Below are 26,016 nucleotides of genomic sequence, written 5' to 3'. Positions count from 1 at the left end.
AGCGTTCTCTGCACTTAAGATCTATGACAGTGAATATGATTTTTTTTATGGTAAAAATTAACTTCTGGACATTTCTGATTCACATGAAGGTAGCTCAATAATCATAATCCCTTTCTATTTTCTTGAAAAACAAATGATGCCAGAGATCGGATTACAAATTATTCTGAAGAACTACATATGAACATCTGCTGGGAGGATTTGCCTCAGAATTATATTGAAAATGACGTCCTAACAGTTGTCAAGAAATCTTAAACCGCCTTAATAGAGATCAGATGATTTAACAGTAATTAATACATTTGAAAAATGTATAAAATTACTCTGGACAAAATGTGTAAAAGCAAACTATTAAAGAAAATCTCCAAGAAAGAGGATGGTTTAATAAACCATGTAGGGTAGTATATGGAGCTCTTTATACTCGCCTGATAACAAATATGAGGTGGCAGGTAGACCTAGGGAGCATAAATATTTAAGAGCCACCACAAAGGGTGACTTGGTACTGGAATTGTGTGAAGAAATACAAGAAGCCGTCCAAGAAACTAACTATTGTTTCAAGAGGAGCAAACCTTTACCCAAAACTAAAACACAACTAATGGACGCTTATGTAAATGGATTAAATACTTTGGTAAAAACAGGGTTGATGGCTGTAAGGTTTCGAATTAACCTTACACCTCTTGTTTTCTTAATTAAATGCGTCAGTGTCATCTTTTGGGTAATTACCAAATCAACCAACTGCCCACTGAACAATGAAATGGCAGCGTATGATTGTACTTAAAATGAGCGATAGAACTTTTATTTAAGGCTGAGAAATTAATCAAATCCCTGAAGAACCTTACAGATGTAAGAGTTATTCACCCCACTTTTAATGGATACTCTTTGATGCTATTACATCAACATGTTTTCCCAACAAGGGACCCCTCCTAGCCACACACAACATCCACCAATAAGCCGACGAGACACAGCTGTTCCTCAAGATCGACTCCATCAAGGACATCCACAGGCTCAAAACTTGCCCCTCGCTGATCCAGTCTTGGATGTCCAGTGCCTACTTGATGCTTAACCCCTGCAAAACCAAATTCCTACTCTTCACAAACACTGAACACGCAGACATGGAGACCTGGCTATCAACCATGAACCCTGAGAGCTTGACACCCAAGCTCACCTACTGGACCAAATACCTTGGGTTCCACATTAACACAAACCTCTCCTTCAAGACACACATAGCTAAGAAAACCCAGACAGCCTGGTATGAGCTCTCCCTCCTGTGGAAAGTTAAGCCCTTCCTCCCTCCGGACAGCTTTAGATCCACAGTTCAAGCACTGATGCTATGCCACCTCGAATGGTGGCCAGGCCCTCCTCTAAGGCTTTGCGTTGTCCTATCCTATGCCCCTGAGAAATATACACACTGCTGCACACCTAATCAAGGGTCCATGCAGATATGACCCCTAGCCCTCAGCGAACTTCACTGGCTTACACTACAAGAACAAATCACCTTGAAGTCTTGCTGCATCATCTATAAGGCAGCCGCTCTCAAGTCGCACAGCTACTTCGCGGAGAAACTGCACATTCTCCGGCAGACAGTGCACCACCAGACGCCAGGACATGTGCAAACTTGAAATCTGCCACTGCATAAAGGAAAGGACCAGAAAACAAGCCTTCTCTGCCTACGCCCCAAGACAATGGAACCTCCTCCCTGTCAGCATCCGACTCGCCCCCACAATTCAGAAAAGAACTCGATACCCAAAGCTTCAAGGAGTCTCTCCTAATTGACACTTAGGTCATTGCGTCACCTGACTCACTAGGCGCCATCTGCCCATCTCAACCCCTCAACCCTGTACAGCTGTCACCCCTCCTCTGTATATCTGTCCTGTTACCTTTTGTAAAGTGCTCTGTTGCGTCTCGAAGCTAGGTTAACGCTCAATACATAAAATAATAATATAATACCAACTAGTAGGAATACTGCTTTCATAATTCCTTTTTACAAAAAGGAAACTAAGCATTACCAGCTTCATAGTGACCCATTACCATCATCGAAGGAAGTTAAAAAATCCTCTTTCACCTACTTTACTTTCATGTGAACATATGGGCTACCAAAGATCTTGTGGCAGATACTCAACTAGGATTTAGGGAGGACCTGGGATGGAGAACGAAGCACTAAATCTATAGTATTATAGCCAACTATGCTTTCTTATTTAAAAGCCCTATATATTTAGGTTTGATGGACCAATGCTGGCATTTGACATAGTTGATCTTGGAAAATTGTGGTTCATCTGAATTAGTTTAGTAATTCCAGTAGGTCTATTAAAACTACTAACAGCACTCCATGCAGATACAGTAGTCTCAGGAAGGGAAAGACAAAGGGAAATGTACAGTTTTAAAAATAAAACCTATGAGGCGTACACAAGGCTGTGTTCTTCCATCATGATTTTTCAACATCTATGTACCTGTCCTACAGACAACCTCAAAGTGCTGCCACTGACGACCCATGGATCCATATGTTGACTTTTCCAGAAAGGAGGGCCTAAAATTAACGGCACCAAATCTGTTATGAAACTGGGAAGCTGAGGGAAAAATCTTGAACCCAATTCTAGTTGATTTGAAACCTCTTACTAAAGTGATGATTTTTAGTTATCTTGTATCAGCTTTTCCTCAACTTGGAAAGGGTGGGATTCATCTAGAAATGGACAATATAAATATTGCATGTTATAGCTGGGATACTGTCATGATGCCTACCCCCGGGCATCCGGATCGAGTCCATCAGCCCCGGGAGTAGGCATTCAGATGCTCATTAAAACCCCAACAGCCCCGGCTGGGGGCAGTTTGGATTCAGTCCTGGCGCCTTAGGCGCCAGGCTCATCATAGAAATCAGTCCTGGCGCCATAGGCGCCAGGCTCATAGACTTTACTTACCTTATGCAGACCATGCTGCAAATGAGTACAAGCCAACGTGAGGCCTGGATGGGACTATTTTATTACAGGGACTATTTTTTACTCGGGGTGTGGTTCTGGTGAACTTCTTACCTGGGACTACTTTGCAGGCTATTTAAACCACACCCAAACAGCAGCCCATGCTTCGCGTTATTCTGCATCCAGCAGCGTGACACTCACCGTGTCTGCAAGTCAGCATTCAGTCTTCTGCAACGCCCGCCTCGATTCCGGAGCTCCAAGACAAAAGGAAAAGAAAGGAGAAGAGGTTAGATCACGGACATTATTTGATTCCTTACCTCATTCCTGACCCAGCACATCTCCGAGCCTGCAAAGGACATTATTTCAGCACGTGTCGCTTCGCCAGCAGCAGAGCCGCATTATACACACCAGTCCACCGCATCTTTCGACTCGGCGCTGCCTCCATCATTTTCTTCGTCGAAACCCAGCACCTGGGGGGAAAACAAAAGGAATAACAAGGTGAGCCGAGAAAACCGACAATGACAATCTCTTTGCCACCATAGGCTTACCTGCCTTACCACCGGAGGTATTATTCTTTAATAAATCATCTTCATATGCCGCACCTATAAAGGGAGAGAAAACAGCAAGTTAAACTCATGCAACTTTTACCGGACAGTGTTTGGTAATACAGACTCTTACCTGAACGCCATCAGCTGCCTCCAGGCAATATTCTTTTGGACCCAGCTGCAGCCTAACGAGGGAATGGAACAAGAGTGAACATAGGACATATTGAACTCTTTGAACTTTATAGACACTAGAGTCAATATTCCTCCGGAACTCCTCCAGTACCTTCAACCCAGTGAAGTAACTGGTATCTACGTGCCCCTGCATGCCATGTAGGATGGAGAGCTCATCATTTAAAAACATAAGGTGAGGTTACCAAAAGGGGATATCGGAGGTGATTAGTGGGGAGAACAAGAACTGTTGGGGGGCTATCACTAAAGTCCACGGGTGGCTAAATCCCTTTCACCACTTGCAGGAGAATACTTCTACGAGTCCAGCAGACAAGATTAGGCGGGCCAGTCCAGACTGTCATCTCTTCACTACGCATCACGTTGGTGGAGACCGCAGCTGTCCGGGTCTGATCGACGCCCCGTTTGGGAACCAGGTGAGCGTAACAGATACTTTGTCTTGGAGGCCTCCAACTTGGAGCATTTGGCATTTTACTACAATCCTATAAGGCAAAAGATTTACCGATTGGTCAGTATGGAGCACATCCGGTGACGTCGACCGTCGGAGGTCCTCGAGGGAGCGTATCGACGTCATTGACGCAGGACGCCTACGCCGAAAAAGTTTTCCGAAGCAGCACAGCTGTGGTAATCAATGTCAAAGATGTGGAATACGTCGGAGGAACATCCCATTGAAAGAACTTTACCAGGTAAGAAAGTAACTTGTTCTGCTGCGCAAAGCATTTGTAAAAGACACACGAGGAATCATGGTGAAGTCAGCAGCCGAGCTACAAGAGTTTGTTCACAGTAAATGACAAGGCAGAAAATGTCCTTTCAGCTACGTGGAGGAATACAGCAATCTGTATTAAATGGAAACCAGTCATTCTGGGATGTATAAACGCAGCATGTTACAGATCAGTAAAAAAGCACAAATGGAATTTGGGCCAATATTATTCTTTTTATAATGTTGCCCTGTTTGAAGTAAGAATTGCAATGTGGAAGTGTAAAAAATAAATAAGACTTTATATGCTACATTGGTGAATGAAGCCAGAGAAAGGGCCTGGACAGCAGAATTACATTCCTTCCCCTAACAGATGCTGAAGATGGGATGATTGCTCCAAGAAAATTCAGCATGGCGTTTAAGTAGACTATAAAACTGACACTCTGGATTCAGCAAAGGACTAAATGTTGCTTTTGTTCTCCGAAACCAGGTCCTTCCAGGAGGATGTGATTCACGCTTACTCAGACATGAAGTCTGGCATTGTGACAGTGCATTGGTATAATTATTCATTGGGCATGGAGCTGGTTCAACAAATGGCTGGGGTACCCTAATTTCAAAGAGCCTTATGACACTGGTCCCATGACAACCAGCCCTGTCAGGAGTCCTAAATGCCCCAGCTCTGAGCCTCCAAGAAACTGATACCATATTGCCTTGTTACCAGGCAGGGATTGCAATGGCATTTTAAATTGTGATTGGTCTAATTACATTTAAAGAAAAAATTGCACTTCTTACATTTTACATATGGAACCACTTTTTTGTTTTTATCTTTTTAAGGAAATGTAGACTTTCTTTAAAATAATTTTTATTGTATCAGCTGAATGTAAAATGTTTTTTTGTATTGTTTAATTATACAAATTAGACCTATGTAAATATTTTTGCACAGCAACGTTGCATACCAATGATTAATATATCCTAGTGTCTGTGACGGCAAGGCTCTAATTCTGAGGCGAGAAAACAATCTTTGTGTAAAGGTATCAGAGCGTAAAAAGCCAAAATCTGTAATACACACATCACCTGTTATGCCAAAATCAGACTAACATCATTGGATTCACCTCAATGAGAGCAATCTGAAAAACTAATTGGTGACATGATACATGTGAGGAACATGAGGTTTCAGAAAGTTAAAATTGTTTAATGTAGTAATCTCCAAGATGACATCACATCAAATGGGATGGAAACTGGGCCTAGACTTCTCCCTTCATTAATATTCCCAACAAGCATGAAGGGAATGGTTTTGCGTGATGTACCTTTTAGAGTATTGTCCAACCACATACACTGACCAATTAGATTAGAGAAATGATGCACACAACTAAAGGGAGTGTTTTCTATTCTATAAAAGTACAAACACATAGGTTCGGGGCATTGGCTCACTTGCTGACTGACAGGAAGAGCGATACCAATGAAAATTGACAACAGAAAGGAGAATGGAATAGATTGGTTTCCTTTGTACCCATTTTGGATTTCTTGCAATATACGGAGGTGCCCACCTGGATTTAAAATCCCAGGCTTTCTTCAGTGGAAAACTGGCCCAAAACAGATGGTGGGAAACTAGACTGTGGAGGGAGGTGGACCCCAACCTGCTGACTGATACACACCTGTTAACGGAGGTGGCGAATGGAGCCAGTCTTTAAGAGGTTGCCCACCTGTCTGCGAGCAAGCCAAGTCATTTGTATACAAGTATACTCGAAACGGGAAAAGATTAAACTCAGTCCTTTTCATTTGTGAACGTACTGAGGGGTGGGAGTATATGAATTGACATCCAGGGAAATTAGTAAATATTTCAACGCATAAGTGCTTCTGAAATTATAGGTTGAAAAAACAGTTCCTATGGTGTGTATACTGGGAGATACCCTGACTCCTTCTCTTTGTAATGCGCAAGTACTGAATAATTTTTTAGGGAGCCAAACGTATGTCTCACTATGTACTTACCTAGAAGAACAACGTCATTAAAGTAATTCCCTGGTTACATCCCCAAGCAGAGTTCCGTCACTGGCGCTGAAGCACTGAAGAATAAGCGGAAAGCGTAATTAACTTTTTCCCACCTTTATTTTGCCCATTGAAAATAAAAATGTGCATGTTTTCAAAATAATGCGACTGAAACACCATTGAAGGGAATCTAGCAAACATACATGTTCAACATACATTTTCTTTTTGCAAACGATTTAGTATCAAGTAGCCTTTTCTTTTTTAAATTGAGGTTTCTAGAATGCTGTTTGAGATGCTCACGTCTATTCGGTTGCAAGCCGGTGTTTATTACAAATATGTAGTCAAATGAGCAGGGATGTTCTGACTTTAATTTGGTATTCTATAAAATGAAAGCTTTATCCTGAACCCTCCTATATTTTTCATCTCAAGATGGATGTGCGCTTGGGTAAACCAAAAGTTCAGATGGTGATGTTTGCGTTCCTACAAAAGTATATAACTAAATAAAATGCAGCAGTGAAAATTGAACTTCTCCGTGTAGTAAAAATTTATCTCAGAATTTCAATGAGAATGATTTCTAATTTGTTTCATGATTTCTATTTTTATTAATAAATAGATCTTCTTCACAAAACTGAGCGTTTCCTGTCCAGAAAGGGGAGGGAGGAGGCTGTAGGAATCGACACCAGCCCAGTAAACTGGCAGATCCCAGGTTAATAAGTTATTAAATATATTTGAAAATTGTACGCATCTCTTTTGGAGTGGTTGGAAAATTCCCAAACTAGATGCCACCCGATTAAAACATCCTACAAAACACAAACTGAAAGTCCCATCAACCTCATTTATCATGGAACTTTTTTTGATATGTAAAGTGTATGATTTATACCATATTTATCACACTTGCCTTTTTTGCACTTTAGAAATGTAAATACAAATCTAAATATAAGCTGCTAAAGGAAAGTAACTTGAATCGGAATAAGTTGGCACCCATTTGCCAAAAAGTGTACTTCGATGCTGAACAATTAGTTAAGAATGGCTTCTAAAATCCAAAGAGGTTCCTTGTTATAGTAACATCAATTGCCGATTTGTACTGCGCATTTTAATTTCCTGTTGAGACTTCGAAATAGTGTACTATTGATTTTAGTATTCACTTTTTTGAGACAAGCAGACTTATGGAGTGGTGGTGTTAGGTGGCGAGACACACATGCCATATAGTCATAACCAAACCTCTCTCTAATCTCCCTAATAATGAATTAGGCCACTGAGTTATTTATGCTCCTTTTGTGAGGCCTGTCACATCTTTTTGAATGAAAATTATTTGGAGTCTGTTCCCATTTTATGTGGCCTTTTATAAGCAAAGCTCTCAACAATAGCACAGTAGAAAGATAACCCGTCGGCACACTGAAATACTGTGAAAAAGAAATGAAGCGGATGTAAGCAACTGGTGTGGCTAGTAACCTCATCAGTCGGTGAATCACTTTGAAACCAGACAGTGGTTTACATGCAACCCCCATGTGTGCATAGCTTTGCTAGAACATTCCCCAAGACCTTTATTTAGCTAGCAAGGGGCCAGAGCGATTGCAATGTTATTGGTAAATCCATCCTAATACCTCCCAATCCAAAACCCCTTTGTCCCTTCCAGCATACTGCTATAACCCATCCTGCAGCCGCTGCACCCCTGCTCTTTTTTAGGCAGACGTGTTGTACGTTTTTGAGGAATCCACACAGCTGTTACCTTGTCTGCTACTAGTTTTTTTTGTTTAGCACCCCATGCAGAGGTGCCACATCACTCTGATACTGAAGACCCGGTGCTGCATCAAAACCTGGTGAGTTGTGGCTGTGGAGGGCATTTATATTTTGGATTGTGTGAGAAGAGTTTGGAATTCGTGGCAGATAGCATGTTAGACCTCTGAGAGAAACGAGCAGGGATTCTGGACCCGGCCCTGAACAGTGCCTGACAAATGACATCCATGCGTCAATTCCTTATTTATTTATAATGTGCCTTAGGCCCATAGACCCAGTCAATGGGCAAACGTCCCAGCAGGCCACTACGCATTTTACTGTGAGGTTTGAGGCATCTCTCAGCCTACCAAGTAACATACTAAGGAACGTTAAAAGGGTGGGTGCAGTCTTCAACTTTTAAGTAGCCCCTTTTCCGAACAAAAGTTCTTCCCTCCCAATAACACCCAGCAGGAAGGTTATGATAATGTCTGGAGTTTCCAGATTGCCCCTTTCCCTAATCTGCAACTCGCAGAAGCTTAATTGTTTTCTTAATGGGATACAGTGTATATATTTGAAACCGAGACATGGACACTTAGTGAAAGAGCGGATAGACGGGTGGTATTTTGAGCTAGGCCTGTCTGCACATGGCCAGGGATAGGAGTGCAGGGCTGCAGGTTGTTTTGCCTTGTAAGGTTTACGACATCCTTCTCCTCACTCACAGTGAAGATCACTTAGCAACATACACTACATGCCCCCCACAGGCCTACCCATTAGCACATCAACGCCAAGCCATAACGAAGCTCTCCTCTTCAGCCTTCTCACGTCAGTGGCTAACTAGCCCCAAAGTACTGTAGTCCAATCAGATCTTGGGTTCTTGCTTATTGATAACCTACTCCCAATTTACTCAGCTGAACCCTTAGAAAGCAGATTGTGGGTACTTCCGACCTGTACCCATCAACACCACAGGCTTTGCATCTGCCTCTCCCGATGACCCCTGCCCTCACCTGTCCGTTTTTTATTGTATAGAGACACGTTCAACAAGCCCACCAATAGTGGCAGTAGAGTGATGTATCGAGCCACTTGCATACATGTTACCTCTATCCCGCTGCTGCTTCCTTTCTCTGCCCATTTTGCTTCCCTCTCCTCTGCACTCTGAATTAAGACGGGCCAACAGCAGTGTAAATAAACACACAAGCAACCTAGCGGGAGTGTAATTTAAATATGACCCTCCAAATAATATGGTAGTCCTTAGGCAGCATTCACTAGATTTTCGCCAGAAAAAGAATCATGCCACATCTAGTTAGGTTATTTTAGCATTTGATCCAACAAAGAATCGTGCAATTGACGTGTTCTGTTGGATTAGGTTTGTTTCAAAACACAACACAGGGGAGCGTGGCCAGCAGCACCACCAATGTGGCTGCTCTGTTGTTGACCTCTGTACAATGGCCATCTTAATGCTTTAAAGTAATGGTTCTACCGCAGTGCCAGCCCACACCCTTGTTCCCAAGGGGCTCGGAACTTGAGAGGCACAAAAGGGGCAGGTTTTTGCCAACAGACAACCCAGTTTTGCTGTGAGATAGGCAGCGGAAGGGAAGTCCTGCAGAATACATCATCCCTCCAAGATGGCAGGGGGACACAGAGTGACGCTGCGGCCCCGCTGCAGATGCCCCCAACGCCACTAGCAAAGGCTTTTCACCTAGGCAACCCCTGCGAATGCTGAAGCCTTGGCTGTGCTCACAGCTCCCTCCGCGAGGAACCGCTCAGTACATCTCCCACTGAGGCAGCAACATGCTGCGGGCTCCACTGGCCCCTCCTCAAAACCTGCGGCCTGCTGCGTTCGTCGAGGAGGGAGAGCCCTGCCGCCGGAATAGCTGCCTTCCGCTCCCCGGGGAGAAGGGTTCACCAATGCGGCCCCTACATGTACTGAGGACAACTGCCCTGCCGACCCAAGCTGCCCGACCCAGAATGGCGTGGCGGCCCCCCTCCACTGGCGGAGCAGAGGAGGCCGGGGAGTGTGAAGGCGCCGCTTGGCAGTTGCCCATTGTGAAGCAGAGGTCCTCTCCCGTTGCGGGTTCCAGCCTCTCTCCCTACGGAGTCACCCAGTGCCTTGGCAGGCTGCCCAGCTCGTTGCACCTCCACACCACCAGGAAGCAGATGACCACGGTCCCTCTTAAGGTAACAAGGGGCCCACTGGTGCAGGACTCGGGACGGCCAGAAGCAGCAGGTATCAAGCCTCAGGAACGCTACATAAAGCAGCAATTACCTGGGATCCAGCTGAAGGGGAAGAAGGGATGACCATTCCTGGCTCCAAGTGGAGTAGGCCCTTGATGAGGCTGAGCAGGCACTAGCGCCCCCTCCCCCAGGTCCGCAAAGAGAGGAAACCTGCTCCCCCACCAGGAGGTAGCCAGAGGTGGGGTGCCCAATTCCCCTCCTGTGTGCTAGCTCCGGGTCTGCCGGCGCAAAGGCCCATTAAGTGAAAAGAGTGCACAGAGCAAGGCAGCATTTGGAGTATTAGGAAGCTCGGCGGCACTGGAGCAGTGGAAACAGTGGTAGAGCCCATGCCAATCCAATCTCACTCACCTGAGTCTCCCGGTCCGTAAGCCCTGCAGTGAAAGTAGCAGCCATTGCCCCCTGGAGATGTCCCCTATCTGGCGGTGACATGTCCAAGCACTCCAAAAATCAGAAAAGTGGGGACATCACAGCCATGCTGCTCAACGGAGAAGGGGGAAAAGACAGGAAGCAGGGAAATCCCCAATGAAAGGACCTCTCAGTGCCGCAGGACAACTAGCCACCAAAGACGACATCCAGGCATTCATGGTAGACATCATGGCCAAATTATGCAGCTGCATGACCGAACTGTCATCCAAAATTGAACATACGGACTAAAGAGTCACAGAGCTGGAACAGAGACTGGGGGACCTGGAGGACCAATCCTGGGAGCAAGCGGCCTTACTTCTGGACGCCCACCAAAAGCTTTGCGCCCTGTCAGACCAGAATGAGATCTTGGAGCACAAGCAGGAGGACCTGGAAAATAGGGCGCAGAGAAATAACCTTCGGATTAGAGGAATCCCATCATCAGTCCAGGACCGTGAACTGTCAGAATATATGGGGAAGCTGTTCCAGTCTCTTCCGCACCTGGAGAAACCACTGCTGCAGTTGGATCGCACTCATAGACTCCGCCCTCGGAGAGGTCTTGACTCTGAAAACCCTCCAAACGTCATCACGAGGGTCCACTTTTACACTACGAAGCAGGTAATCCTCTCAGTGGGTCGCTTGCAAGATACACTGACCTTCCAAGGCTCCCCCTTAAAGATCTTTCAGAACCTAGCCACAGCCACGATGCAGAAACTAAGATCTCTCCGTCCCCTGACACTCTTCCTCAGTGACCAGAAGATAAGGTATCGCTGGCTATTCCTTACAGCGGTGCAATTTTCATATAAAGGAATCGCCCGTTCAATTGCTTGCTTGGAAGATGCACAAAGGATACTCAAACCTCCTCTGTCAGAGGAGGGGGAAGAGGGTTCCCCCTGAGACAGCACGCCTTTGGAGAAGGGTTGCCCCCCCCGCTAAAGGTGAGCCAGCCCACATGGTCCAAGGCCAGGGGGGGTCGCCACCGCAACAAGCAGCCCATACCATCCTGAAAGGTAGCACTCATCGGGGCCGGAACGTCCACACTGAGACCATGTAAAGTTGCATGTAACAGAACCTGAATGAACTAAAGTAAGATGGCAACTACGGCTGAGTCAAACTACCCTGATTTCCCCCCCTCCCCACCCCCTGCTGAAGAGCACTACCGACACGACATCCCAACATATACCGCTGGACTTTGTGTAACTGAATATCAGGGGCCTCAACTCCCCTATGAAACAGAAGTCTATCCTAAGGCGCTTGAAGGACTTGGAGGGCTCAGTGGTGTTCATTCAGGAAAATCCATCTCCTTCCGGGAGACTTCACCCGACTACGAAGTAGGGACTATCCGAAACAATTATTCGCCTCTGGGAACACCAAGAAAGGAGGCTCGGCTATCCTGCTGGCAAAGGGTATTCCCTTTTGAAGAGTTGGACACAATTAAAGACCCAGAAGGCTGGTTTGTGGGAATAAAGGGCTGCAGAGGCATTGGGGCACGGTTGCAGCCCTCCCGGGGGTGAGGTCGCTCGGGTCCGACTTCGCCCTCTGCGCTTATGTGGTGACTGGTGGTAATGGGTGATGCTGCTCTGGACTGCTCCTGCATGGAGAATAGGGGGCGTGAGTATGCCACCTTGGCCGCCTGATCCCCTTCCAGACCCCTTCTCCAAACCGTGGTCCCTGGAAAGCTCACCTGTTGATTAGTTTTGGCGAGCACTCCGTCCTGCTGCTTCTGGCAGGGGCACTTGTATGATCTGGACTGGGTTCCTTCAGTGGCTCTTTGCACGTGGTAGTCCAGTCCTGCTGCGACTAAGCCACTATACTTCAGGTAAGTGTTCTTGTTTGCCTTTGTCTTTCCTCGTCTGTTTTTGTTGTATTGTAAAGTTTGTTGTCTTGTATTGCAGTCCGTTCCACTTTTGATATTTGCTCTTTTGCTTTCTTCCCTTGCAGGTGATGTTGCCGGCCTGGCAGAAGCTGCAGAGCTCGAGGCGACAGCCGAAGGGAATGAGGAACAAAGCTGCAGTTGTACAGTAGCTGGTAAGTTGTTAACTAGGGGGTGCGCGGTGTTCAAATGTTCTAACTTTGTCTTTCTTCTTCTTCACAGGGTCCGAGATTGTGGATGCAGAGTGCAGTGCTGCAGTGTCGGGTTCAAGATCACTAGATGTCAGGAGATGAGTCTGCACATGAAGCGATGAAGCACCGGTTTCCTGGAGGTGAGTATGCAGGAGAACGCCTGGTTTCCAAAGGTAAGTAAACTGGTCCAAGCGGCGGTGAGCTTCACGTTGCACACAAGTGCACAGTAACGCGAAGCACCAGCCTTAAGGATGGAGCAGCTTATATAGCTGAGCTTCTGAAGCCACGCCCACCATGTTCAGCCTGCCTGCACACCCGATGAGTCAGCACAGGAGGATGTTCTCTGGAATAAAGGCTTTCAGCTCCTGGAAAGTTCTTGTAAAATAAAAGCACTCCTGCACTGAAATAAAGTAAAGGCACTCCTGCACTTAAATTGTTTCTGCTCACATCTCTAGGACTGAGTCCAGCCAGGGCCCCTGTGTTCATAGGCCCCAAAGGGACACAAGTGAGTCAAGTGACCCATTGCCCCCATCACTAGATGGTGTGATGTTTGTGTTCTGGGGCCTGTGGCCATGACAAGGGCCTACTCCACGGTCAACTGTACTTGCTGATATCTGTGTATGCACCAAACACAGGCCAGGACACCATCTATGAAGACTTGGAGGCTGCCCTTCTCCCTTTTGTGGAAGGTCTGACCGTTATGGGAGGAGACTTTAATGGAGTCCCTGATCCGGAAAAAGATAGATCCATTCCATCCCTAGAGACTTCAGGTTGGCCCTGAGTATTTTACACCTCTTCAGAGAACTGGGAGTGGTTGGCGCCTGGAGGGTCCTCCACCTGGAAGTGAGGGATTTCACATTTTTCTCCCAGGTCCATCGTTCCTCATCCCGGATTGACTTAATCTTGGTTTCGCCACAACTGCTGTCCTACACAAATTAAGTAGTCATCACCCTGAAGGCACTCTCAGACCACGGGCTGGTATGGCTCCAAATCAGAACATGGAATCCAGCTCCAGAGCCCAACCGCAGTGGCGATTATACGATCCAATTCTTAATGACTTGGCATTAAGGGACAAAGTAGCCAAAGCTATCAAGCACTACTTCCTGGAGAACCCCACAGAGCTGACTTCTCCGGCAATCACATGGGATGCCATGAAGGCGGTTATTAGAGGTATTCTAATCTCCCACACGGCAGCCTACCACAGACTGAGGAAGCTAGCGAGGGAGCGCATGGAGCAGGAAATTGCTGAGATTGAAAAGAAGTACAAGCAGGGGTGGTCCCCAAGGATGCACACCGCCCTCTTGATCGCCCGGAACAAGCTGGAGGCCCTCTACGTGGAGGTGACTGCCCGCTCCCTGGCAACGGTGAAACAGGGCTATTATGTTAAAGGCAATAAGGCTAATCACCTGCTGGCCAGTAAGCTAACCCAGGGGAAAAAACAGAACTTTGTGAGCCTCAAGGACTAACAGGGAGTCAATCACTATGGGGAGCAAGAGAAATTGTGTCTGGCACAAGAACACTTCTTAGAGGGCACAAGAACACTTCTTAGAGACCATGTCAACCCCGGGCAGATCACCCACTACGCAGAAAGAATATATCGCATCAGCTGCCCTAGCACACCTAACTAAAGAAGACAGAGGCACTAGAAGCTCCTATCCAACAGGAGGAAGTGGAGCAAGTTTTTAAATCCCTCACACCGCGGGCTCCAGGCCCAGGCGGATTTCCCCCAAACTTCTATAAAATCTTTGGTGTCCAACTTGCCCCCTCTCTGACAGTCCTTTTTAACACATTGGGCGACGCGGGTGCAGTGACTCCCTCCATGCAGACCTCAAGCCAGCTAAAAACACTATAGTATGTTCCTCTTACAGGCCGATATCATTAGTGAATATTGACGCCAATATTTATTCAAAGGTCTTGGCGAACCGCTTAGCTCCACTACTCTCCTCGTTGATTGATGCTGACCAAACAGGGTTCATTCTGTGGAGAAAAGCGGGGGATAACATTAGGAGAGCAGTAAACCTCATTGAACTCGCCAAAAGGGGAAACTGGAAAATGGCCCTCCTGACATTAGACGCCTCTAAGGCATTTGACGAGAACGATTCGTCCTGACACTTGAAGAATTTGACTTTGACCCCCACTTTAGGAGCATGATCATGGCTAACTACCTCTCCCCAAGCACCCTACTGCAGATCAACCGGATGCGCTCCCCCCCGATTCCACTAACATGTGGCACACACCAGGGCTGCCCCCACTCTCCTCTCTTGTTCGCCCTGGTTATGGAACTGTTAGCCCAACACATTCAGAATAACAATCTAATCAAGGGGGTCCATTCCCATTATGCTGATGACCTGCTTCTTACTATCTGACGTCCAGCCTTCCCTTACAGCGGCCCTACTCGAACTCAAGGACTTTGGAAATGTCGCTGTATTTGAAATAAACTATGGAAAGTCAGTGGCTTTGGGGGTCGGTCTGACCCCGCCGGACATCTCTGCCCTTCAACCCATGTGCCCAGTCCGTTGGGATGCCTCCTCGATCGAATGCCTGGGAATCCGTCTTACAGCCTCGCTGTTGCATCTCTGTGGGTCCAACTTCCCCACTTCTTAAGCAGTTCGAAAAGCCGTAAAAATGAACCTACTCCCATGGCTGTTGTACAACTGCACCTCCCTCCCAGTGTCTATCCCTAGAACGGGATGTACCAGCTTCAATGAAAAGTCCTGGCCTTTATTTGGCGGCGAAAGAAAGCAAGAATTCCCAGAGTCATGGTGGGAGGCGCGCATCCGAGGGGTCTCGGAGTCCCAAACCTGCGTAAATACGCTGAGGCTGCCCAACTCACACACCTACTATCATGGATCGCTGAGTTCCCACCTCCGAAATGGATGGAAATCGAGTAGGCTCAGTGCTTGCCCCGCCTCCGCTTTTTCCCATTTAGCCCGCGCACGCTACGCAAGCAATGGCCACTGCTCCTGACCTCCACTAAGGTCGCCTTGAAGTCCTGGATGAAGCACTGAAAGAGAAGAGCATACCGAGAGGCCTTGGTCCTCTCTCCCCGATTTTTGACAACCCATCCTCGGTTTCCCCCCAGGAGCTTTCGCTAACTGGAAGCGGGGGGGCTGCAAACTCTTGCTCAATTATATGTGGAGGGCCGTTTGAGGAATGCAAATCAGAATTCTATTCTCAGAGTCGGACAGATTTTCATACCGCCAGCTGAGGCACTGGATCAAACACCCTGAGACCAAACTCAGCGCCATCCACGCTTTAAGCACCCTTGAGCTGTCGATCTGGCATGGATCGAACAAAGCAAGCACTTCCATACTCTAGATTTCTGCGTACAGACCTATTGCCCCCTCCCCCCAACCCCCAGACCAGAGTTTATGCACAGATGGGAAGCAGCCCTAGGCCACGAACTAGAAGACTCAGAATGGCTGGATATTTGGACCAAAGCCCACTTGTTGCCCAGGTGTGTGACAAACGATGAATGCACTCTCAAGCTGATATTTCAATGGTACTACCCAATGGCCCAGATTCACCATTTCCATTCATCGATTCCCCCCCACACCTGTTGGCGCGCATTACCATTGCCCGAAGCTGGAAGACCCCGGAGGGACCGAAAACAATCTTGTGGTGGGGGAAGATCTGGGATGTGATGGTGTCGGAGAGGGTGACGGCGGCAATGGAGGCAGAACTTTCCATACAACCTGGTTGCTGCTGATTACGATAACAAATATCCAGCCCTGTCATTTAAACCTCGCCAGGCAAGGCTGTACATGGGTTGTGAGAGGTAGGAGGAGGAAGCAGAGATGAACTAAGACTCAGGGGGAAATGTGGGACAATAAAGGGTTCGGGTGAAACTGAAAACGCTTATCCACGCTGTTGTTGCTTATGTGATGTTATCACTGTATTATGCTCCAATTGTTTAATACAAATTACATGTTAAAAAACAAAACGCACTGTTTGATGGCCTGTTCACCATACATTCATTCAGCACTCTAGAAAGATCACGGGATGATTTTGTATGTTAAGACATTATTGCAAAATCATTAAAATTATGCTTTGCGTGTTAACCTTCTTTAAAACATCGATTTTAAATAATCAAATGAAACCGCCTTCATCACTATTTAGTATATAGCTACCTAATATCTTGCTTACAAAATAATGAAGATATTTTAAGGTGCAAATTCTAACACTAACATTTCAGAGCATAGTTTTGGAAAAGTCACTAAACTGTGTACACATTTATTTTAAATGCCGTACCCAGTTCTGATCCGAACAGGATACCATAACCTTATTCAATTAAGGGCCTAGTCCCATGCATCTGTCCATGGGTATAGTTTTTCTGTTTTAAATGGCATAGTTTAGTTAAAAAGAAATAGTGGAATGAGGTGGGTGGTGGTCGCTAAAAAATGCCCCAGCACTGATGTACTTAAATCGATGCAAATCTATACCATTGTAAATACAATGGCTCGACATAGGACTGACCATGGTTTACCTAGATAGAAGTGTAACAAGCAAGCGTGCAATGGGTATCAAGCAGTGAAATCGATATGAAATTAATATGGTTTATTGCAGATCATTTAACACTTCTCCTAAATGACACAATACCTAGATGTGATACTTTAACTTTAGAATATCTAAAAAAGCTGCCTTAAGTTTTTTATGTATGATTAAATTCCTTGTTACCTTATTCTGTTGCACATTTGCAGAAAGCAAGGTTGATTAAACTTTCAACTTGGGAGAAAACTATGGGGTTTACTTAAGTCTGTACAAATGTTAACATTGATAGTGGGGAAAAATAGAGTTGTAATCTTAACCTTTCAGACCGTGCCATCTCAGAATCCCCCCCCCCCAAGTACTTTCTTATTCATCTTAAAACATCCTGCTTCGAGCATCAGCCAGAAGCCTGTGTAATTATGTGTATATGGGTTGATCAGTTTCACACACACAAAATTATAAGTAAGGCCTGCACTTAAAGCGATGGTTTAGGTTATGATTATATCTTATTAACAACAAAAGGCCATACCTTCACAAGCTCTGTACAATTTAAGTTGCCCCCGTTTGGCCTTTATGTTGACTCAATTCAATATAGTAGCAAGCTCAAGGACATACAACTGTGCTAGATTTCTGTGTCTCTTGACGGACCAGCTGGTGGACCGGGGGAAAGGCTGACTGAGGTAGGTGATAGTTGTTGGAAATCTCCCTCTGTCTTCACAGTTGGATTTCACTGCTACTTCACCTCTCTCCCTCAATTCCCTCTAGTAAAATGTCTTCATTGCAATTCAGAGAGAAGGTTTTTCTGGGTTACTTGAATATTTCATTGGATCTGTTCGATCGGGTCGCCTTTTCCTTTGGTCAAGGACTTATAGAAGCATTTCATGGCAGGCCTGTCCTATATATATATATATGTATATATAATATATATATATATCTCTGAGGCTTGTGGAATCTGCTTAGATCACATGCTGTGCATAGGCCGACATCTAGTGGAAGCTGCGGAGTATTAAAGTTTGTTTTTCGAAAATGGGCGTCGACACAGGGCGTGCCAGTAATACTATCCCTAGTGTGACGTCCACTGTACCCAAGATCCCTCACGCGTCTAGGATCCTCAGATTGTTTTTTTCCGCCATACTGGTCGGAAGCATTTTGCGGAGTCCCCTGGCCTTAGCCATACTTTTGCTAAACATTTAAAAATAATAATCTATTGACATCCTTCCCCACCCCAACGTCGAACTTCGACACTCGACGCCGGCTGGAGAAGAAATCGACCGTCGGATGCTGCACGACGGATTTGGGCCTCGGAGGGCCGCTGGCCTCGGCCGGGCCTTGGAAGGCCTCTGGCCTCGGCACTGCAAGTAGGGAGAGTGGGGGGTGGTACATACTCTACACTCTTGGTATATTAGGTACACCTTATATATTTCCTACACTTATCAGCCCGCTGCCTCAAGGTGCGTATGGAGGGTACCCCTTTTCAATTCTGCCCCAAGTGCAATCGCAAATACCCTTGGGTCGACAGGCACGCCACATGCAATCTCTGCTTGCCGAGGGACCACCCCGAAGCGAACTGCAGAGCGTGTAGTAGGTTTAAACCTAAGACACTTAAGGACCGTTCGACGAAGCGTTGGGCCCACCACGCCAGACAGGCGGCCATGGCAGCGGAGGGCGCCTTCAGCGACGGCAGCGACGCCGTACTTTCGGACGGCGAGGGCATTACGGTGTCGAAAGACAGCCGAGCGCAGGTCCCCGACCTTGGAAGGTCGTCCGGCAGGGCGGCTATGGGGAAGACCCCTGGCGACACAAGCGCTTCACATACTACACACACTAAACACACTAAGTCCAACCGAGACTCGACGACGTCGAGTTCTCGGAAAGAGGCACAAACTGAACGGTCCGATTCGGTGTCCTCTGGGTGCTCTCGATCAAGATCGCCGCATGACTCCAGGCAATCATCCACTCTTGCCAAGAGTGCCTCGCTCCCTAGGCTAACAGAAGTTCGATCGTCGGAAGACGAAGACGACTTCCACCCCCAGGCCGCGCTCCAGGAGTCAGAGCCCGCAGTTAAAACCAGCAAGGCCCCACGCTCGAAGGACAGGGACACCACCCCCGATCCCCGGCGACAGGCGTCGAAAAACTCCGGAGCCACTAAAGGACAGGGAAAACATTTTTCCACTCACGGGGAGGGGGGAAAACAGCAGAAGAAACAACCTTTGCACTCTTCCACACCTGTGAAACACACCACTCCCCCTAAACAGACAGACAAAACCAGGTCTGCTGATATGTCTAAAACCAGCAAAGCTACTCAAGATAAATCCCATAGACTTGCTGAGAGAGTCATTCCTAGTTCCAAAAAATGGTCCAGTGAAGACATAGATAGGGTCATGTCAAGAATGTCGTCTTTGGCAGATTTTTATGATAAAAATCCAGAACATTTCCTCTCGTATGATCCACAGGGGGCGACACCCTCAGGCTCTACTGATCCTATCCCCCCCGAGTAAAAATCCCCGGTTTGAAACTCCGATGAGGTCAGAACCCTTCGAGGTACAACCATATGCAAGACCATACTCACTGTATCAGGGAGAGGCTTCCTTTTGTGAGGACCAAGAATTTGGTATGATAGAAGAGCAAACCGGGACGGGCTACAATGGGGGATGATGAGGACCAGGAAGAGGAATAGGAGAACCCGGAAACATACAGAGTAGATTCCCCGGTAGAGAACGAAGCCCCTGTTACCGACTCCCCGGTCAATAACCAACCCCTCCTAAACGAGGTTCTCGCATGCGCAGCAGAACATTTCCACATTGACACCCACGGTGTCCAGGAGGGAAAGGGACTTCGTAGAAGAGTTAGTGGGAGAAAGGAGGCCTGTTGCCCAGACCATCCCTATCCTTAAGTCCATTCAGCGGAGAATAGATCCGTCCCTGGTGAACCCGAACCTCACCAGAGCAGTCAATCCCAGGGTTGGAAAACTTTTCAGGGCGGCCCAGTCTGACCCTCTCTATATAAGAGGACATCTGAAGCCAGACTCCCTAGAGGTCACCAACACTCGTAAGAGGGCTGGAACACCCTTGTCATCGTCAGAAGCTCCTCCCGACAAGGAGAGCAAAAAACTATACGGTTTCGGCAGGAAAGTAGCCTCAACGTCCGCCTATCAAGCAAGGATTGCAAACTCCACCACCCTGTTGGCCAGCTACAACTGCCAGCAGTGGGAAGAAGTCGCGGCACTCATAGCCTCTGCTCCTGAACCTTTAAAGGGCCAGTTAGCTCGGATTTCCGCAGAGGGTAGAGCCGTGTCTGGTTGCATTTTGAAAGCAACCTTCGACGCCGCGGACAACGCAGGCAGTTTGATAGCGGAAGGCACTGTTATCAAAAGACATGCGTGGTTACGGCAGTCTGGTTTTAAGGCAGAAACCCAGGCATCATTGTTGGACAAACCGGTGGAAACCGATCTGTTGTTTGGTAAGGCGGTCGAAGACGCACTGAAGAATGCCAAGGACGAATACGAAACACTCAAGTCCCTTGGCCAGTTAACCAATAAACCCCCTAACCATAGAGGGAATAGTAATTTTCGTCGCCCACGCGTTCAAAATTCCCAGAGAGGATATACCTATTCCAGAGGGCAGGGTACACAGGGGAACAACAACCAACAGTCTACCCAGGGTTACTGCAGGGGTAATAGGAGAGGTCGTGGTAAAGGCAGAGGCAGCCCCAACAAGGGAGGTGGCATGCCTCCACCAAAGCAGTGACGCTCAGTTCAGGGTCCCTTCTCATGCAACCCCAGTAGGGGGACGCATTTCCAACTTCACCCTGGCTTGGGAAGGGATCACATCAGACAGATGGGTGCTGTCAACAGTATCCACAGGATATTGTATAGGACTACTGCAGCGTCCCCGGAACCATCCTCCACGACAAAGAGTACACTCTTTAGAACATCAGAAGATTCTCCTCGAGGAGATCGCCATTCTGCTAGAAAAGGACGCGATAGAACTCGTCCCGGGACACCAGGTAAACAAGGGTATTTATTCAACTTACTTCCTTGTGCCAAAGAAAGATTTGACAATGCGCCCAGTATTGGACTTGCAGCCTGCGAACAAGTATGTCAAGCCCCAAAAATCTCGTATGACCACGCTACAAGAGGTAATCCCCCTCCTAAAAAAGGGGATTACATGGCAACCTTGGATATGAAAGATGCTTATTTTCATGTTTCCATGTTCCCAGCGCACAGAAAGTATTTGCGCTTCAAGGTGGACAGCAGACACTACCAATTCAAGGTACTGCCCTTCGGGATAGCTTCAGCACCAAGGGTATTCACCAAGGTACTGGCGGTGGTGGCTGCACACCTACGCAGGGAGGCAATCCCAGTGTACCCTTATCTGGACGACTGGCTCATAACGGGGGAAACCCCAGGAATTTGCAGGACAAACATTCAAAGGACGATCGACCTCCACGAGTTAGGCTTCTCAATCAACGAGAAAAAGTCAAGCCTGGTGCCAAGCACCTCCAAACAATTCCTAGGAGCAATCCTAGATACTCAAGAGGGGTTGACCTTTCCTTCAGAAGAAAGAATTCGGAATATACTACTGCAAATTCCGCATTATCAGTCCGGTCAACAAATAACGGTACGCAAAGCAATGCGTTTACTGGGCATGATGGCATCATGCATTTACCTGGTCCCCCACGTGCGCCTGCGCATGCGTCCCATGCAGGAATGGTTGGTGAAACAGTGGTCTCAGGCAAGTGGTCAGTGGGACGATCTAGTGGTCGTTTCGCCAACACTGGTACAAAGCCTTCACTGGTGGACAAGAGAATCTCACACAGGGGAAACCCTTTTACGATCCCCAAGTACAGGCAATAATCACTACAGATGCTTGCCTGACGGGGTGGGGAGCTCACCATCTCCACCACACAGCTCAGGGTCTCTGGTCTCACTCAGTGGCCAAGAACCACATCAACCTGCTAGAGCTTCTGGCAGTATTCAGAGCGCTTCAGGCGTTCGAGCCCCACCTACTAAACCTGTCAGTGCAAATCCGGACGGACAGCACAACAGCCATGTTCTACCTGAACAAGCAAGGAGGGACTCGCTCGCCAAATCTGTCCAAGCTTGCCCAGAAAATCTGGATATGGGCACTCAGACGGAACATCTTCCTGTCATCACAACATGTTCCAGGGGAGCTCAATTCCCTAGCGGATGCTCTGAGCAGAGACTCCCTCCCAGAGGAACACAAATGGGTTCTACACAGAGAGGTCATAGAAGATATCTTCTCTCAGTGGGGTTTTCCAATATAGACTTATTCGCCACAAGCGAAAACAGATCATGCCCAGGATTTGCATCCAGGTTCCCCCAACCAGACTCCCAGGGGAACGCCCTGTGGATGAACTGGTCAAGGATGTTTGCGTACGCTTTTCCACCAACTCCTCTCATCAGGAAAGTGGTGAACAAGATGAACAGAGAATCGATGACGCTCGTCCTAGTTGCTCCCATGTGGGCAAGACAACCGTGGTTCCCACACCTACGCAGGATGGCGGTGTGCGAGCCCATCAAACTTCCAGCCTGGTACAACCTACTGTCCCAGCACCAAGGTCAAACAGTGCACCAGCAACCCAACTCAATGAACCTGGCAGCATGGCTCCTGAGGTCATAGAGTTTGGACATCTCAATTTGCCACAGAGGTGTATGGACATCCTAAAGGAATCTAGGAAACCAAACACAAGGCACTGTTACTTTGACAAGTGGAAGAGGTTTGTTATCTGGTGCCAGAGTAGACAAATCAACCCGGTTGATTGCACTCCTTCCACTATTGTTACATACATGCTCCACCTGCTAGATGCAGGATTGGTTTTTAACTCACTGAAAGTACACCTGGCAGCCCTGTCAGCTTACACCACTTCCCATAGCAAGGTTTCGTGGTGGAAAGTACCAGTAGTTAAAACCTTCATGGAAGGAGTAAAGAGACTTCACCCTCCGATTTCAAACCCACCACCAGGGTGGGACCTTAATGTGGTGCTAGCCAAGCTCATGGGCCCCCCTTTCGAACCCATGCATAAAAGCAGTCTCAAACACCTGACTTATAAAACGGCCTTCTTAGTAGCTATTACTTCTATAAGAAGGGTCAGTGAAATTCAGGCTCTGTCAGTGCAGGATCCCTTCATTACTGTCCATAAAGACAGACTGGTTTTACGCACACACCCTAGGTTCTCACCTAAATTTATATCTAAATTCCATGTAAACCAGTCCATCGAGCTTCCGGCTTTCTTCCAGAACCCGCAAAGCTCGGCTGAGGTGAAACTACACACCCTAGATGTGCGTATGGCGGTCCTCTACTATGTAAATAAAACCAGACCGCTAAGAAAAACAGATCAACTGTTTGTCTCCGTAGCTACAGGCAGAGAGGGGGATCGCGTCTCTAAAGGTGCCATCTCGAAGTGGATTATTAACTGTATCCAGCTGTGTTACTCACTCTCTGAAAGAACTCTGCCTTTCACGCCAAGAGCCCACTCTACTAGAGGCATTGGGGCCACTCTGGCTTTCATTGCAAATGTACCCCTTGACACCATTTGCAAAGCAGCTACTTGGAGCTCTATTCACACTTTTACTCAGCATTACTGCATTGACACCCATTCCAAGGCAGATACACAAGTGGGACAAGCGGTTCTAAGACACTTATTTGCTCATGACCCTTCTCACATCCCACCTCCTTCTTCAGGTACTGCTCGCTAATCTATGCACAGCATGTGATCTAAGCAGATTCCACAAGCCTCAGAAGGGATACATTACTCACCGTAATCGTATTTCTTGTATCTGCTTAGATTCACATGCGACCCACCCTTCCTCCCCTCTGAGAGAAGGCGCATGATTGCTTGTAGTCTTACCTTTCTGTCTATCTGCTTGGATTATCTGTACTCACGCTACTCCTCATGCTACCTCATGTCAGAAAAAATACAATCTGAGGATCCTAGACGCGTGAGGGATCTTGGGTACAGTGGACGTCACACTAGGGATAGTATTAGTGGCACGCCCTGTGTCGACGCCCATTTTTGAGTTTCGAAAAACAAACTGTAATACTCTGCAGCTTCCACTAGATGTCGGCCTATGCACAGCATGTGAATCTAAGCAGATACAAGCATCAGAAATACAGAAATACGATTACGGTGAGTAATGTATCATATATATATATGTATATATATTTATTAAAAAAACAGTTTCAGTAATTTACCCGAGATATAGCTATTTCTGAGAAGTGGGCACCCCCTTGTCCATCCAATATTTAAAAAACTACTGCACGGAATCACCCCAAGCCACAAAAGGATTGCAAGTTAGCGCTTCGTGCCCAAGTTGTTTTGGACCTGGTCCAAATCCGTCCAGCAGTTTGGGCTGTGCGCTTTGGCAAAAATTGGCCTTGTTTGTCTATGGGAAAATGATTGGGAAGTAGGCCGCAACTTCGGAAAACATTTTTTGTCTTCTTAAAAACTTTATTATTTTTTAATGGATCTTTAGGAAACTTTGCTGTGTAGGGGGATCCTGCGAGTCCCTAATTACCTTTGTAATTTTGGTCAAATCCTTTACTCAAATCAAAAGTTATTAACAATAGAATTTTAAGTTGTTCCTATGGGAGCACCTTAACTCTAGGGCGGATTCTGAGTCCATATTACGCACCTAGTCAGCGCTTTAGCTCCTACACCAAGCTCTTGTATATTTGTATCACCAGCATTTGGTTGTGTGCTGGGGTCCAGGGACCACAGCTGCTTGACTCCTCCTAACATATTTCTTTATCGAGAGGGCACATTTCTTTGGTGCCTACAATCTTTTTCTGCATTCCAATAAAAATACAGTTGAACACACACACCACACACTATTACCTAGAAGATGAGTCTTTCTAGACAACCTTCTTCGGGGTGTCCACTCTTAACAGGTGTAAGCCACTAATATATTCATCCCTTGTCTGTGTCCGTTCCTGCCACTACAGAATCGTGTTTAATAATTTCTCTGCTCTCTCCGCATCCCAAAGAATGTATTCCTTGCCCTTCCAAGTGACTCACCGTTTAGCCTGCCACAAAAACCCTCCTTTGACCCCTTGCACAATAAAGGGTTTCTTAGGTGAGTTCAGTCCCCTCCTCCTTTTCTCAGTTACAGGCGCTAGGTCCGGGAAGATTATAATCTTATGTTTCTGTTACTCAAGGGTTCCTTTCGTATTTGCAGATAAGATGCCCTCAGGATTCTATCCTTCCTCCTTGCATCAGAGACTTTATAAGGGTTGGCTCCACGTGAGCCTTCCCATCAGTCATTGGTATGGAGCTTAATCCTATTGCATTTTTCTATGTAGATCGGATCCTCCCCTGCTTCCAAGGCCAGCATCTCTGAAAGCCATTTTGCCACGAAAAAGATCTGGTCTTCACCTTCCACACCTTATGGGAGGCTGATAACTGACTTGTTCAGATATTCAAGCCTGTTTTTCATGTTCCTATTACCCTTAACCACTGCCTCCATTTATTTTCCCAGGCGCTACACTGGATCGTTTGGGCACCTGGTCGTTCCAACTCTTGAGGTTTTTTGCGCTAACATGGAGGTCCTGGTTTCCAATTGTCACCTTCTCAGTCAAGTTATCAACTTTACTCTCCAAGCACAAGATAGTTTGTTTTATTCAGTACATTCCATTGCATCCATCACTGTGTCCCTCGACAGTGACGAGGCTCTGGGCGTGTCCTGGTTGGATGAGCCTGCAGATGGGGAGCAGGTGCAAGTGGATCTAGATCACCTGGCCTAAGCATAACCCACCTTCTTAGCCCTGCCTCTTCCTTC

At 46.9% G+C, this 26,016-nt stretch overlaps 1 protein-coding gene across 2 annotated transcripts in view; it reads left to right on the top strand.

Annotated features, from left to right (window-relative positions):
• The window catches only part of GDE1 (glycerophosphodiester phosphodiesterase 1), a 229,633-nt gene that overhangs the window by 191,755 nt on the left and 11,862 nt on the right, over nt 1–26,016 (top strand). The window contains exon 6 of one of the 2 annotated variants that reach the window (XR_011303205.1): nt 6,931–7,023. The exons of the other annotated variant lie outside the window; for it this stretch is intronic. The gene's annotated coding sequence lies outside the window, so the exon portion shown is untranslated. The remainder of the gene's footprint in view (nt 1–6,930; nt 7,024–26,016) is intronic. 2 annotated transcript variants of the gene reach the window in all.

The sequence above is a fragment of the Ambystoma mexicanum genome, chromosome 2q, assembly GCF_040938575.1.
Source record: "Ambystoma mexicanum isolate Mex_15411 chromosome 2q, UKY_AmexF1_1, whole genome shotgun sequence".
Lineage (NCBI taxonomy): Eukaryota > Metazoa > Chordata > Amphibia > Caudata > Ambystomatidae > Ambystoma > Ambystoma mexicanum.
This window is presented reverse-complemented; position numbering and strand designations above follow the sequence as displayed.